General features: G+C 41.6%; 1 protein-coding gene across 1 annotated transcript in view; it reads left to right on the top strand.

Annotated features, from left to right (window-relative positions):
* The first annotated feature begins 372 nt into the window (after positions 1-372).
* Positions 373-17,372, top strand: part of NLRP3 (NLR family pyrin domain containing 3) — a 65,763-nt gene continuing 48,763 nt past the window's right edge. The window contains exons 1-2 of the mRNA XM_033095765.1: positions 373-1,125; positions 2,602-2,782. The gene's annotated coding sequence lies outside the window, so the exon portion shown is untranslated. The remainder of the gene's footprint in view (positions 1,126-2,601; positions 2,783-17,372) is intronic.

Raw genomic sequence — 17,372 nt, 5'->3', positions numbered from 1 at the left:
CCTGCAGACAGAGCCAAACTTGCGAAAAACAGAAAACACCACAAAACAGCTACTAGCTTGCAGGTAGTCAGAATTTTCTGTTCAAACAGTGCTACCCTGTCAGCACAGCCCCTATAAAACTCTCCTCACCCCCTCCCTTGGGGCTGCAGGTCTCCTTTAGACGCACAGTCTGGGCTGTAGCCATCTTTGCTCCGCCCGACAGGCTTTCTCTTAATAAACTTTCTCAGCTTGCCTGACCATGTGCGTTCCTTTACCAGCCTACCTATCATTTGGTGCCAGAACCCGGGAGGGTTTAGGCCAGAGAATGCAGGATCGCTTCTTCTCTTTCTCTTCTCCCTACTCCCCTCTCCCCCCTGCTTGATCTGCTCTCTGGCTACCCTCCCAGACCTGCCGTAAGGATGTGCTTGGGGACTTTCTCCCTTCTGTTGCTGACATCCCAGACAACATCCGGCCAGACTCTCACACCGGGTGAGTGAGACGTCTTATTCTCTCCTCGGACCTGCTGACTCTCCAGTTTTCCAAAAGTCCTAGAGCTAGGCCAGAAAGTTCCTCCAGGCCCCGGGGGCCCAGATCCTCCCAGTCTGAGGACGCTGTTCTGAGGAGCGGTCTACCATATCCAAACCCGAGGAGGACGGACACCGGAATCGGGAGATGCCTCACCCCTGTGCTCCTCCTAACAGGAAGCTCTCTTCTCACCCTTGTCACTCTATCTCTTCAAACCATGGGGGCCTCACATTTGGTCCTTGCCAAATCTACGCCTCTCGGTTGTCCCCTCCACAACTTACACTCCCTTGGGCTCATCTTACAGGATATCTGACCCACAGGACTTATCTTTTACTACAGCACTGCCTCACCCCTATCTAACTTCTGTCACCACAACAGAAAATGGTCAGAAATTCCCTATGTGCAGGCCTTCTTTATTCTTTGAGCTCGACTCTCCCTCTGCCAAACCTACAATACATTCCAAATTCTCCTAGCGCACTCTAAGCCTTCTCCTCCTCCAGATAAAACTCCTTCCTTTGACCCGGCTGAAGATCGATTGGGTCTCTCCTCGTCCACCCCATGCCCTCAGCCTACACCTTCTCCCCCAAACTCCAGCTCCTCATTTCAGGAGGATTTAGTTCTGTAAGTACTAGCTTATGTAATTTATTTGTTTTATTTGCCTCTAGTCTGTCTTTTCTCTTTTCCTTTTCCTTTTCTATTTGTGTCTTAGACACCAAGCTGATCAGGAGCTCTGTATCTATACCTTCTGTGAGCCTTCTAAGTCATGTATTTAAAACTGTTTTGTACACCAACTATATTCAAGAACTTGACAAAAGGTGGTAATTCTTAAAAGATTTCTCTAACTCTCAGTAACTTTCAAGGTCTTGCAGATAACCTCAAATGTAAACAAAGGGCTGCTGCAGCCTCCACTTGAGGCTGAGGTAACTGAAGAGAAAAAAAGAGGCACTTTTAAACCCAGGCGGCAAGCGCCCCCACTCCGTTACAGCCTCCTGAAGTTGGAAGGGCAACTATAAGATCTTAGGTCCTCTCTGCAAGTGTTGGTGGTTCTGTTTACATATGTAGTCTCTAAGGTCTGTACTTGTCTGTTTTATATAATAATGGTTTTGCCTCCAGATGGTATTGCCAGTTTATAATATTTGATTGGCTAAAAATAAGAGAGTAAGTGCTTATATTAATTAAGATAATAACAACTAACTCAACTACTTCTCAGGATCACCTGATCTAAGGAAATATTTGATACTAAGACTGGTTTGTTGGATTTACTAAGTTGTGTTAAATGATGAAAGTTATTAACTATCTAGGTATTTCAAAATAGCAAAATATTGAAATATCAATTATTGGCTAGGTCTGAGTTTACCTATTTCTGGCTTCTTGTAACAGGAATAATAAAAGAGAAATTAAGATCTGTTAATGAATATGTCATGCATTGCATTACAAAAGTCAATGCTTTTAAAGGTTACAAAATATATCCCTCGATTTACCAGGGAAAGAGCTAATTACTTGCTTTTGGTTATTAGTATAAATTAAGGTTGTAAAGGTAGTACAAAACTCAAGTTGATTTTTCTCTCTCTGCTAAGTAAGACAAATTTTATTAGACTATTGGTCTACTACTAATATAAAAGGTTTTCTACCTAAAAAACAAAGATGATATATGTTATTGCAATAATTTCTATATTCTAGGACTACTGGTGTTCATGTGTCCTTCTCATGTCAGATATAAACAACTATTAAAAAAAATAATTTAACTGTTTTATACCAAAAACCTAGATAAGTTAGGGTAAATTCATTAAGCTTGACTTAATATTTTTCCTCACCTGACAGCAAATTATAATAATTCCGACCCATTGTTGCATCTTAATAAAAAGCCACAGAATCTAGAAAAGGTCAGGAAATTTGTTTAAATATCTTTAACAACTGAAGCAGGATAAACAAGTAATAAAGGAACAGTGAAACTAGAGACAAAGCCAGAGACAGGCCAGACTTTTGGCTGCAGTTGTAGACAACCCAGGGCTGAAGCCACCTCAGGGCCCCCCAGAAACCCCAGAAGAGGAAACGCCAGGCCACTGGAGTAAGGAGTGTCCTACTCCTCCAAACCAGCCATGGTCCCACTGCAAACTAAAAGGGCACTGGAGGAGGGACTGCCCCCTGTTCTGAAGGGAGCAGAGACCAACTCCCTCCCCACAAATGGCTGTGATCACTGCTGGACCTGAAGTTCCCAGAGGCTCCCAAGCTCTTCTCATCACAAGGGTGGAACTGAGGGTGACCGTTGACGTGGCAGGTAAGCCTGTAAATTTCCTGATTAATATAGAAGCTATTTATTCTTTCTTGACCACTCACTCTGGACCTATTTATTTCCTCTAAAACCTACTCAGTTGTAAAAATAAACCCCCCTAAATTTGGGCTCATTTTACTCCGCCTATTCCTTACCATTGGCCTATGTTGCAGAAAAAGTATAAAATAAGCAAATCACACTTAAAAAGGACTCTAGAAAAAGTTTTGTCAGGAGACCTCTAAGCCCTGGCTCTAATTGCTGCCCATTGCTGTGGATTCTGACCTCAATTCTGTTATTTTCTATATTAACTTGGGAAAAGTCCAGCAGGCACTCAAAATATAAGGACTGGCACTTCCCCCAAGCCAACTCCTCTACACATTATAGCCCCTTAAAGTCATAAAGTTGTACAGTGGGGACCAAGAACTATTAAAAGCCTAGAGGGGGAGGGGTCTCTAACAGCCCAATTAACTTCTAAACAGAAGGGACCCTTTCCAGATCTCCCAAACACCCCAACTACTATCAAACTACAGAGAGTCAGTAGCTGGGTCGCCTTCCCTTCAAATCAAACCTGCTCTATTAAAGTTTCCACAGGACACCCCCAGAAGAAAGACTACTGCTTCTGTTCCTGTGAGCCAACTGAAGGCCTTAAGCTCTTCTTCGAACAAACAGACAAGTCACTCTCCCAGGACTGATAAGCACTAATAACTAACCCCAGACTCCTGGAGCTGCTCTTTATTACCTTTATCTGAAGAGCTCCAGTTTTCCTCTTTACTTTACACCCCAGTTTGGAAGCCCTTCTCACTCTTAGGGACCCGAGTTATAGTCCCTTCTCTCACCTTTACTTGTTCCTCTTCTCATTATCCTTGGGCTACTCCTATTTGGACCTTGCCTTTTTAACCTTCTTGTCAAGTTTATCTCTTCCAGAATCGAGCCTATTAAGCTACAAATGACTCTTGTGCAAGGCTTCCAGCCCATCCCAGTGAATGACTCTGTAACCACATTCAGACTCTTGGGTCTGAAATTTAACTTCCAACTCAGCGCCCTTAACTTAGTTCAGTCCTTGGATGAAGCTGCCTGGATTTTCAGGGCCCAGTTGTTCCACCATTCCCCATTCCTCAGGAGGATCCGCCCTCAATCTTCCTAGCCTTCTTAGCTTATCCATGGAGGACTGATGGAGCCCAGGGCCCCCAGCTCCCTCCTGCATCACAGCAGCGGAGCCCAGGGTAACTCTTCACGTGGCAAGTATACCAATTTCCTTCTTAATAGACACGGAGGCCGCCTACTCTGCCCTCCCCGAATTTTTGTGGCCTACTCATCTCTTCCATATCTCCATTGTCGGGGTTGACTGCTTTATCTCACAGCATGTAACTACCCCTGCCCTCACTTGCTCACTTCATAACTCAGTTTTTACCACTCATTTCTAGTCCTCCCAGGTGTCCCAGTCTCCAAATTCAGAGTCTCCTTTCAATTTCATCTTCCTGACCCTGAACCCATCCTTCTCCTCACGCTCTCCCCCCCACCACACTCTGATACAGATCCCCCGTACCTCTGTCCTCGTCGATCCTGTTGTTTGGGACACCTCCACCCCTTCTATCACTGCACATCACTGTTCTGTCAAGATCAAGCTGTGTGATCCATCCGCATTTCCAAACCAACCCCAATACTCCATCTCTCTCACTCAACAAAAGGGCCTACAGCCCATCATCGACCGACTCCTGGCTAGGGGGTCTTCTCAGGCCTATGCTCTCCCCAGTCCATGACACACCTGGTTCATTGATGGCAGCTCCATCCTTTCTGACGGTTCCCGTATAGCTGGCTATGCCATCATCACCCCCACCACTACCATCAAGACACATCCCCTCCCATTGTGGATGACCTCACAAAAGGCAGAACTCATTGCGCTCATCTGCGCCCTAACATCCTTCTCACACAAATCATTCTTCGATTTGGCCTCCCTATGTTCATTCAATCTCATAACAGCCCAGCTTCATCTCCCAGATCACACAACTGGTCTCGCAAGCCCTCGATATACACTGGAAACTCCATATCCCCTACAAACCCCAATCCCTGGGTAAAGTAAAAATGCCAACTCCATCATTAAATCTCACTTCACCAAACTCTCCCTAGAGGTCCAACAGCCTTGGACAACCCTTCTGCCCCTCACCCTCTGCCCAATCTGTGCCACCCCTCAGGCCCCCACCTTCCTCAGTCCTTTTGAGCTCATGTATGGCAGAACTTTCCTATTAGACAACCTCCCTCCTAACAGCTCACCAGTGGGAGGCTGCCTCCAGCCCTTAGCCTTGTTTGGCAGATCCTTAGGGAACATGCAGACCGCATTCTTCCCCGACCCCAAGATACTTCCTCTCTCTCTCTTTCCCTAAGTCCCAGGAGACTAGGTCCTTCTCCAAGACCTCAACCCCTCAGACTTAAGACCACTGGGGAAGGGCCCTTCCAGGTCCTTCTCACCACCTCCACTGTAGCCAAGCTGCTGGGTCACCCCTCCTGGTTTCACTTCTCTAGGCTGAGAAAAGACGGCTGAACCTCCTGTCCAGCCTTTCCACAGAACTGCCCAGGCTCCACAATATCGTTGTTCAGTCCAAGCCCCACCTGGCTTCGACTTCACAAGATTCCTGAGGAAAAACCAGAAAACTCTTGAATGGTGAACCCTGCCCCTGCCCTTGCCCTCGCTACATGAACCAAACAACCCTAACCTCATTCCTGGCTCCTTTGCTCTCCCTCCAAATCCTCTTGGTTATCTCCACCTTTCCCCTTAAGCTCCACGGGTCCATTTTAGAGCTCCTTTTCAACGCTTACCTCCAAGGAGACTTTAATTACCCATGGGATTCCATCAACCCCAGAGGTGACATACGACTCCATAGTCATCTTCATAATATTATTCTTCCCTCTTATAGTGCTTGCCCTACAACTACCCCTTGTCTCCTCTGGACCCTAAACCTAATTCATCATCTTCCACATACTCCTGCCTCCCCACCAACTGGACAGGCACATACCCCTTAGTTTTACTTTCTACAGATATTCAGATCATCCCTAATAATCAATCTCTACCTGTCCCCATATAACTCTCATGCGCCGAAAAAGGGCTGTCTCCCTTATTCCACTCCTAGTGTCACTGGGCATCTCTGCAGGGTTGCGACACGGACAGCAGGGCTCGGAGTCTCCTTACACCACTTTCAGGCCCTGTCACAGGACCTCGCCCAGGCCGAGGAAAACAGAGACGGACACAAGGACCAGTGGGGCTCCAGGTTCATGGGTAGCTGGGGCCCTTGTCATCTTTTTTTTCCAGGTAGAATTTGTACTATTTTTTATTATTAGTTTCAGGTGTACTACTACCCCTCTGACATCACACACAGCTGTTACATTTCCACTGTCTCTATTCCTTATGCTTTACTCCACATCCTGTGACTATATATATATATATATATATATATATATATATATACATACACACATATAAAATTATAGCTGACATTCATTATTATTCAGCTTCAGCTTCAGGTGTACAGTGCAGTGGTCAGGCATCTACGCTGTCCAGGAAGTGGTCTCCTTAATAAGACAATTGTCCATCAGATACCCTACAAAATCTTTACAACATTATCAATTACATTCTCCAAACTGTCTTTCATAACCCCGTGGTAATCTTTTTTTTTGAATTTATTTATTTATTTTTTAAAATTAAAGTTTATTGGGGTGACAATTGTTAGTAAAGTTACATAGATCGCAGGTGTGCAATTCTGTATTACATCATCCATAAATCACACTGTGTGTTCACCACCCGGAGTCAGTTCTCCTTCCATCACCATATATTTGATCCCCTTTACCCTCATCTCCCACCCCCTCCCCCCTTACCCTCTGGTAACCACTAAACTTTTGTCTGTGTTTATGAGTTTTTGTTTCTCATTTGTTTGTCTTGTTCTTTTGTTGCTTTTGGTTTATATACCACATATCAGTGAAATCATATGGTTCTCTGCTTTTTCAGTCTGACTTATCTCGCTTAGCATTATACTCTCAAGATCCATCCATGTTGTCACAAATGTTCCTATATCATCTTTTCTTACCGTCGAATAGTATTCCATTGTGTATATATACCACAACTTCTTTACCCATTCATCTATCGAAGGACATTTTGGTTGTTTCCATGTCTTGGCCACCGTAAATAAAGCTGCAATGAACATTGGAGCACATTCGTCTTTATGAATAAAGGTTTTCAGATTTTTTGGGTAGATACCCAGGAGAGGGATTGCTGAGTCGTATGGTAATTCTATTTGTAATTTTTTGAGGAACCTCCACACTGCCTTCCATAGCGGCTGCACCAGTCTGCATTCCCACCAACAGGGTTTCAGGGTTCCTTTTTCTCCACAGCCTCTCCAACACTTCTTACTATTTGTCTTATTGATGATAGCCATGCTAACTGGGGTGAGGTGATATCTCATTGTGGTTTTTATTTGCATTTCTCTGATGATTAGTGAAGTTGAGCACTTTTTCATATGTCTATTTAACATTTGTATGTCCTCTTTGGAGAAATGTCTCTGCAGGTCCTCTACCTGTTTTTCAATTGGGTTGTTTGTTTTTTTTGTTGTAGAGTTGTATGAGTTCCTTGTATATTTTGGATATTAGCCCCTTATCGGAGGCACTGTTTGCAAAAATCTCCCATTCAGTTGGTTGCCCCTTTATTTTATTGATGGTTTCTTTTGCTGTGCAGAAGCTTTTAAGTTTCACATAGTTCCATTCATTTCTTTTAGCTTTTACTTCCCTTGCCTTTGGAGTCAAATTCATGAAATGCTTTTTGAACCCAAGGTCCACAAGTTCAGCATCTATGTTTTTTTCTATGCAGTTTATTGCTTCAGGTCTTATGCTTAAGTCTTTGATCCATTTTGAATTAATTTTGATACATTGTGACAGATAGCAGTCCAGTTTCATTCTTTTGCACGTGGCTTTCCAATTCTGCCAGCACCATTTATTGAAGAGGCTGTCTTTTCTCAATTGTATGTTTTTAGCTTCTTTGTCAAAAATTATCTGTCCATATTTATGTGGTTTTATTTCTGGGTTCTCAATTCTATTCCATTGGTCTATGTGTCTGTTTTTCTGCCAATACCATGGTGTTTTGATTATTGTTGTCCTGTAGTACAAGCTAAAGTCAGGGAGTGTGATACCTCCAGCATTGTTCTTTTTTCTTAAGATTGCTTCGGCTATTCGGGGTCTTTTGTGGTTCCAAATAAAACTGATGATTTTTTGTTCTATTTCTTTAAAACATGCCATTGGGATTTTGATGGGGATTGCATTAAATCTGTGTATTGTTTTGGGTAACATGGCCATTTTAACTATGTTGATTCTTCCAATCCATGAGCACGAAATGTCTTTCCATTTCTTTGTGTTTTCTTCAATTTCTTTTAAAAATGTCTTATTGATTTCAGCACATACGTCGTTCACATTCTTGGTTAAGCTTATTCCTAGGTATTTTATTCTTTTTGTTGCAATTGCAAAATGAATTTTTTTACTTATTTCTTTTTCTGAGATCTCATTGTTAGTATATAGGAATGCAATGGACGTTGCATTTTGTAGCTGGCAACTTTACTATATTCGTTGATTGTTTCTAATAGCTTTCTGGTGGGGTCTTTAGGGTTTTCTACATATAGCATCATGTCATCTGCAAAGAGTGATAATTTAACTTCTTCATTCCTAATTTGGATGCCTTTTATTTCTTTCTCTTGCCTGATTGCTCTGGCGAGGACTTCCAACACTATGTTGAAAAGCAGAGGTGATAGGGGACAGCTCTGACGTGTTCCTGAACATAGAGTAAAGGCCTTCAGTTTTTCACCATTAATTATGAGATTGGCTGAGGGCTAGTCATATATGGCCTTTATTGTGTTAAGGTATTTTCCTTCTATACCTATTTGATTAAGTGTTTTAATCATAAATGGATGTTGTATCTTGTCAGATGCTTTTTCTGCATCAATTGATATAATCATACGATTTTTGCCCTTTATTTTGTTTATGTGATGTATCACATTGATGGATTTGCGGATGTTGAACCATCCTTGTGCCCCGGGGATGAACCCCACTTGGTCGTGATGAATGATCTTTTTAATGCATTGTTGCATTGGATTTGCTAGAATTTTGTTTAGGATTTTTGCATCTGTATTCATCAGAGATATTGGTCTGTCGTTTTCTTTTTTTGTGTTGTCCTTACCAGGTTTTGGTATCAGGGTAATGTTGGCCTCATAAAATGAGTTAGGGAGTACTGTCTCTTCTTCAATTTTTTGGAAGAGTTTGAGCAGGATTGGTATTAGATCCTCTTTGAAGGTTTGGTAGAATTCACTAGTGAAGTCATCTGGTCCCGGACTTTTGCTTTTGGGAAGGTTTTGGATGACTGATTCAATTTCGTTACTGGTGATCGGTCTGTTTAGATTTTCCAGTTCTTCATGGTTCAGCCTAGGAAGCCTATATGTTTCTAAGAACTTGTCCATTTCTCCTAGGTTTTGAATTTGGTGGCATATAGTCCTTCATAGTATTCTTGGATGTTCCTTTGTATTTCTGTGGCATCCATGATAACTTCCCCTTTTTCATTTCTGATTTTGTTTATTAGTATCTTTTCTCTTTTTATCTTAGTGAGTCTAGCCAAAGGTTTGTCAATTGTGTTAATATTTTCAAAGAACCAGCTCCTTGTCACATTAATTTTTTCTATTGTCTTTTTGTTCTCTATTTCATTTAGTTCTGCCCTGATTTTTATTATTTCCTTTCTTCTGCTGACCTTGGGTTTCATTTGTTCTTCTTTTTCTAGTTCTTTGAGGTGTAACATGAGGTTATTTAATTGGGATTTTTCTTGTTTCTCAAGACAGGTCTGTAATGATATAAATTTCCCTCTTAAAACTGCTTTCCCTGCATCCCAAAAATTTTGGTAGGATTTATTCTCATTCTCATTTGTTTCTATGTATCTTTTGATCTCTCCTCTTAAATCTTCTTTGATCTGGTCGTTCTTTAAAAGTACATTGTTTAATCTCCATGTATTTGTGGTTTCTCCTGCTTTCTTTTTGCAGTTGATATCCAATTTCAAAGCCTTGTGATCAGAGAATATGCTTGGTATGATTTCAATCTTCTTAAATTTGCTGAGGCTGGTTTTATGTCCCAATATATGGTTATCCTTGAGAATGTTCCATGTACACTAGAAAAATACATATAGTCGGATATTTTAGGATGAAGTGCTCTATATATGTCAATTATGTCCATTTCATCTAATGTGTCATTTAGGGCTGCTATTTCGTTATTTATTTTCTGTTTGGATGATCTATCCATAGCTGTCAATGATGTATTTAGGTCCCCTGGTATAATTGTGTTTTGGTCAATTTCTCCCTTTAGTTCTGTTAGTAGTTGCTTGGTATATTTCGGTGCTCCCTGATTGGGGGCATAAATATTGATGACTGTTATGTCTTCTTGTTGTATAGTCCCCTTTACCATTATGAAATGTCTATCTTTGTCTCTTGTTACCTTTTTCACCCTGAAGTGTATTTAATCTGATATCATTATGGCTACACCTCATTTTCTCTGGGTACCATTTGCTTGGAGTGTCAATTTCCACCCTTTCACTTTGAGTCTATGCTTGTCCTTGTAGCTGAGATGTGTCTCTTGGGGGCAGCATATGGTTGGGTTTAGTTTTTTGATCCAATCTGTTACTCTGTGCCTTTTTATTGGTGAGTTCAGTCCATTTACATTTAGGGTGATTATTGATATGTGAGGATTTCCTATCATTCTATCTTTAGTTTTCTGGTAAGACCGTGTCTCCATTGTTTCTTTGCTTTTTTGTTGTTGTCTATTATTTCTGCTTGGTGGTATTCTATGATTTTCCCCTCTGTTTCTTCTTTTATTACAGTATGTGTTTCAGTTCTGGATTTTTTTGGAGTGGTTACCATTAAGTTTATGTAAAAGAAAGTTTGATATTTAGAGTATTCCATTTTCTTCAGCATGCTTACTTTCTCCATTCCCATATTCTGGTGCAGGCCTTTACTCTCCCCCCTTTTATGTTTTGGTTGCCTCCCCATGGCCGTCTCGTGGTTACCAATTGTGCTTTCTAATCCCCTCACCTTCTCCCTCATCCTTACCCACTCTCCCATCTAACAGCCCTCAGTTTTTCCTCTATGTCTCCGATACTGTTTCTGATTAGTTCATTCACTTATTCTTTTCTTTAGATTCCATATATAAGTGAGATCATATGGTATTTGTCTTTCTCCGTCTGACTTATTTCACTTAACATAATGTTCTCTAGGTCCATCCACATCATTGCAAATGGTAATACTTCATTCTTCTTTATGGCCGAGTAATACTCCATTGTATAAATGTACCACAGTTTCTTGATCCAGTCATCTCCCGATGGGCATTTCTATTGTTTCCATGTCCTGGCTATTGTGTATAGTGCTGCAGTAAACAGGGGTGCATAAATTTTTTTGAATTAGTGTTATGGATTTTTCTGGATAGATACCTAGGAGTGGAATTTCTGGGTCATAAGGTAATTTCCAGTTTTTTTTAAATACCTCCTTACTGATTTCCATAGTGGCTGCACCAATCTGCAATCCCACCAGCAGTGCACAAGAGATCCCTTTTCTCCACATCTTCGCCAGCACTTGTTGTTTGTTGATTTACTGATGATAGCCATTTTGACTGGGGTGAGGTGTTATCTCATTGTGTTTTTTATTTGCATTTCTCTTGTGACTAGTGAGGTTGAGCATTTTTTCCTATGTCTGTTTGCCGTCTGTATGTCCTCTTTAGAAAAATGTCTCTTCATGTCCTCTGCCCATTTTTTAATTGTGTTGTTTGTTTTTATGGTGTTGAGTCTATTCAATCAATAGTGCTGGGAAACCTGGACAGACACATGCAAAAAAATGAAGCTGGACCACATTCTTACACCATATATACGAATAAATTCAGAATGGATTAAAGACTTAAGTGTAAGATCTAACACCGTAAAACTTCTAGAAGAAAATATAGGAAGAAAGTTTGCAGACATTACTTTTAGTAACATTTTTACTGATATATCCCCTCGGGCAAGAGAAGCAAGAGAAAAAAATAAACATATGGGATTATGTCAAACTAAAAAGTTTTTCCACAGCAAAGAAAGGCATCAATAAAACAAAAAGGCAGCCTACTGAATAGGAGAAGATAATTGTCAATGATATATCTGATAAGGGGTTAATATCCAAAATTTATTAAAAACTCATTTAACTCAACACCAAAAAAACAAATAATCGTTATCTTTTTGATCCTCGCCTTCGTCCCTGCCTCCTCTGCCTTTTCACCCAGTTCCTGCAGGGCCGACTCCAGGTGTTAGCAAATGAAAATGTCCATGAAATGCTTCTACAACAACATTACCAGCTCCTTGCACAATGTCCCCCTCCTCTCACCGCCCCTGTTCAGCCTGAAGCAGCTACAGAAGAGAGACAGGACGGCCTCTTTCCTTTTTAATAAGAAACAAGGCTGGAATGTTAGGTCTCTGAATGTTAGGTCTCAGAGACCTTGACTTACAGACAGAGCCATGTCTGCAAGAAAACAACAAAATGTCTGTTGGCCTACACCTGTAGACAGAGCCAAACTTGCGATAACAAAACATCACAAAATAGCTACTGGCTTGCAGGCAGTCAGCATTTTCTGTTCAAACAATGCTACCCTGTCAGCACAGCCCCTATAAGACCCTTCTTACCTCCTCCCTCGGGGCTGCAAGTCTCCTTTAGGTGTGCAGCCCAGCCAGTAATGGTCTTTGCTCAGTCTGATATACTTTTTTCTCTTACAATAAAACTTTCTTAACTTGTCTGACCATGCACGTTTCTTTACCGACTGACCTATTACTTGCCTCCTTTGTCATAGATTAATTGACCATATAAGTGTGGGTTTATTTCTGGGCTATTTGGTTGCATTGATCTAGCGCTCTTTTTTGGTAAACCAATTCTGTCACTCGTCTACAGAAGTAGATATATTCACATGCATATAGACAGACAAAACCAGAGATACGATTGAAAAAAAAAAATTTAGCCATGACAGGTACAATAAGGCAAAATGTCATTAATGTATAATAGTTGAAATAAATTAAGCTTATTCATTCAGATGGCAAAGGCTTTAAGATTTTTATTTGTACTTGATAAACAATTTTTAAAGATATTGAGGGATGCTGCTTAGGCAAGGCAATCTTTTCAGAGGCTTTTTTTAAATTTAAACTTTCCCATTTCGTTTCCTTTTTTTTTTTGGTTTTAGTCTTGAGCAGCTGTGAGCTATATTCACATTTCTTGTTATTGAGACAGGTTAGTTAGTTTGTTGCTAGGTAGACAGGGGTTCCCTGGTGGAATAAACAAAAAAGCAGGTATATCCTGAAACTTCAGGTCCTGGAATGTCTCCTTCACTCCAGGACAGAGACCTGAGAACGGGCCTTGAGGTTAATAAATTATCTCAAATCCCTTTTGGCCGGACAAAGGAGCAGATCTGATAGATGGGAATGGGTTAGTTCGGTAATCCCTTCAGGATGGGCAAACAGGACAGACCTGATAGACGAATTCCATTAGAAGGCCCAGCCCCCTTCCCCAAGCAGGGAACGGAAGGTATAAAAGTAAGAGATTTTTGCCTCAGTCACGGGCACCCCCATTCGGGACCCCCTCCCGCTCGGGAGCTCTGACCCTTGGCTTTCAATAAACCATCCTCTTTTTAAAACTCTTTGCCTCTCCTGTGTCCGTGTTTCCATTCTTCGGCTTCACGAGACACGATCCTGGCTCTCACTCACTCACTCCGAAGTCCCCTACATCATTTGGGAACTCATAGAGACATATTCCTACACCATTATCAGTAAGAAGACCTTGAATATTACTGAGGGACTTAAATGTTTTTAACAGACTTCTAATTTTGTCAAATTTCTGATCATAGTTATTGCATTCTTTGAAATATTTTGTCAGGTTTCAGGCAGGACAAACAGTAAGAAAGTTTAAAGCACCTGCTCAGATGGGCAAAGTTTATTTCTTAGGATTCTTTTAGAAGTTATTTTGTTTTCAGAAGTTTCTGTGTATCAGGTAAAGAATGTATTCCATTGTTCTGGAGAGGTTTGTGTTTCTGTCCTTATTACAAACAATGTAAGAGAGAGACAAGAAAGAAAAGGAGACAAGAGCACAATTCAGTGAGTATCACCTATGAGGGATCCCATTTGAGCTGCTTACTGCCCCCTCCTCCCACACTCAACCCCCAGCACTTCTGACACGCATGAACTTGAGAAGTCCCCCTGAGAATAAGAGAACTCTTTTCCATGCAGTAGCAAGCTCCCGGGGCATCTCGCCATTTGCTGGCACCTGGGGCGATCACCCCTTGAGGGAAAAACCTCTCCTATCTCAGATAATAGTATTTGACCTTAACCAAAAAGTAAGGGAGATTTGAATGGAAGAGGGCTTCCCGGTCAGTTCAGGAAAGCGGTAAGCACAGAAGAGGCCCTGTGGGTGCATATGTGGTTCTGAGGTCCCAGGACTGTGAAGGCAAGTCCACTTCATATTTTGTTCAACTACACCACGTATGTTAACCTAATAAGAAAAGTCCTTTCAAAGTGAGAGGCAATAAGCATCCATTTGAGATAAAAAAGAATAGCTATTCTATTCGAGAAACAGATTCAGGCAGAAATCCAAACAGTGTTTCACTGACAAGACAAAAGCCAGATGTGATATAGAGTTGCACACCTGAAATCTATGTAATTTTAATAACAATTGTCACCCCAATAAATTTAAATTAAAAAAAAAAAAAGCCAGGGGTATTTATGAGAAAGGGAAGGGCGACAGTTACATCAAAAGAAGGAAGGTGTTGCTATTGGTGCAGATGATATAATATAGTGACGCTAATTCTAAACAACAGTTTTTACTTTTCAGTCCTGTAGTCATCAGTCTACTTGGAATAACTGCTTTCTTGTTGTCTTTGGGACACAGTGCTGCTCTCGTTCCCCCTCTAAGGTTATTTGTCCTCTTTTTCATTAAAAAGGTTTGAGGCATAATATATGACAGGCAGTTCCTCTAGGATGGCTGCTCCCGCTCCATTTTACAGTGGCTCTGTTTATATCATTGTTTATACTGAGACCCCTACACCCACTGTAGTTTTTGTGACACCTCAGCTTAGGGCTTGGGCTGTGGGTGTGGGGTGGAGCTCTGCGTCCTTACTCAGGGACTGTGTTACTTGGGGTTGTCCAGAGCAAAGGAGCCAATGGGACATACTTATATGTATAGAAATGAATATTAATGTAGGTTAGACTGAATGTTTCTGTCCCCCCAAATTCATCTTTTGAAACATAATCTCCAGTGTGCTGGTATTGGAGGCAGGGCCTTTGAGAGGCAAGCACTGAGTTCTTAAAACGATCCCAGAGACACCCCTCACTCCTTCTGCCATATGAAGACAGAGTGAAGTGATGGCCGTCTGTGAACGACTGAGCAGGTCCTCATCAGACACTGAATCTGCCGGGACTTGATTTTGGACTTGCAGCCTCCAGAAATGTGAGAAATACATGTTTGTTGTTTCAGCCATCCATTTGATGGTGTGATATTTTTGTTATAGCAGCCTGAACAGACTAGGACAATATATATGTATACATTGCATATTATATATCTATGTCTATATCTATAATCTGTATATAGAAAGGTGCTTTAAATAACAGGCTCATGCAATTGTGGGGCTGGCCAGTCTGAAATCACGGGAGGCTGGAGACACAGAGAAGAGGTGACGTTGTAGTCCTGAGTCTGAAAGCAGACTGCAGGCATAATCCCCTCTTCCTCGGCGACCTCAGTCTTCTCTCTTAAGATGTTCAACTGATAGGATGAAGCCCACCCCCATTATGGAGGGCAACCTGCTTTACTCAAAGTCAACTGATTTAAATGTGAACCTCATCTAAAACATACCTTTGCAGCAACATGCAGACTGGTGTTTGACTACATGCCTGGGCACCGTGGCTGGGCCAAGCTGATGCATAAGATTTCACCACTGCAGCCACACCCAGTATGCACTCTCCATTTCTCAGTCTCCTGTTGAAACTTTCAGGTTCTTTAAAAGAACTTTCAGGTACTTACGTCACCTCACAGTCTTCCCTCTGCTAAAGTTTATAAGATAAAATTTACTTTCTGAGTTCGTGAATGCTCACATTATTTGGAAATCAATAAAGCCTCTGTCCTGCAGAGTCCACTTTATCATAAAAGTCCTTTGTTCAAGACCATTGTTCTAACTTGAAAATCAGAGCTGGTTAATATGATTTTTGTGGCCATGTTTGGGCAATTGCTGAGGAATGGCAGTGGCTTACTGCAGGGGTCTTTATAGAAATAACAGTCTTCAGGGCACAGATTCTTAGCCATTAGTGGAGGTATCAGTCATCCACCCAGCTGCACCTGGAGTAGCATCAGCACAATGTCTACACAGAGAAATGCAAACGCCCAGAGAACAGTCAATCATACCTCAAAAGTAGCACCTACCTGCAGAAATGCCATTTTAAATTGCTTTAACAACAAGGCATTTCATTGTTGGGCTGGTTGCCTCAGTGGGCTGATCCTTCCTTCTCTGGCTCTTCCATCCTCAGAGTGCCTAACACTTCCCCATAGTTACAAAATGGCCACAGCAGTCCCGGGCACTGTATCCTGATGTGACCTCATCTATTGGCAGCAAAGAACCAGATGTTACCGGGAAAATGACATTGATAACCTTGGCTCTTGTCTTCTTGAACGAACGACTTCAATCAAAAGATGGAAGTTTGTACAGTATGAACAGCAGAAGTTTATTAGTAAAAGAAAGTATGCTCTGAGACATGGAGCCAGCTAACCCAAGGGAGGGAAGAAGCCACGCCTCACATTGTGTGAAGGCCTTTATTTCTAGGGGTAGAATTGCCTCCCCCTCTCCCTTCTCTTATCTCTCTTTCTCCCCCTGAGGTGCCTAGTCCTGTGTCGACCAAAAACAAACAACAACAACAAAACACTAAACAAAACAAACAAACAAACAAAACCCCATCCAGCCTAAGAGAAAGCTTATAAGAGTTTATTTGAGCCAAACTGATGACAATTGCCAGGAAGCAAAATCTCAACGGATTAAGAAAATGCTCCGCGAAATGGCAGTTTGCAGCTTATTTTATATGCAGAATCAAAGGAGGAGAGTTACATGAAATCCACTGGTTGTATATTAAGGGGGTGGGAGAAAGCAAAGAGGGGAAATCCCTGCGATTGGATAAAAGTAAATTGGAGAGACAGGTACTTCTTCCACATAGGTGGGTACAGGATAATTGATAGTTCGCTTTTTACAGAATATGGAGATGGTAATCAGGAGACAAGAATAATAAGGGATTCTATAGTTTCCTGCTCTGGTCTGGAAAAAAGGGATTACTGAGTTTCCAAGGGCATGTTATTCTAGAAGCAAAAGAGCAAAAGGCTCACTTAAGGTAGAGATTGATCTTTGTCAAGGAAGCTACAGGCTAAAGATGTGACTTCCCGCCATGGCCCACCTTAGCTAGGAATTTTTATGCTCATGCCATCCTATGTGGTTATTTTCAGTCTCCTGAGCTTGTCAGGTTTAACATGTGGCTTCTTTTCTGTCCTCATCTCATTTA

Source organism: Rhinolophus ferrumequinum, chromosome 24 (genome assembly GCF_004115265.2).
Source record: "Rhinolophus ferrumequinum isolate MPI-CBG mRhiFer1 chromosome 24, mRhiFer1_v1.p, whole genome shotgun sequence".
NCBI classification, from domain to species: domain Eukaryota; kingdom Metazoa; phylum Chordata; class Mammalia; order Chiroptera; family Rhinolophidae; genus Rhinolophus; species Rhinolophus ferrumequinum.
The sequence above is the reverse complement of the archived record's forward strand: the minus strand, read 5'-3'. Positions and strand labels throughout refer to the sequence as shown.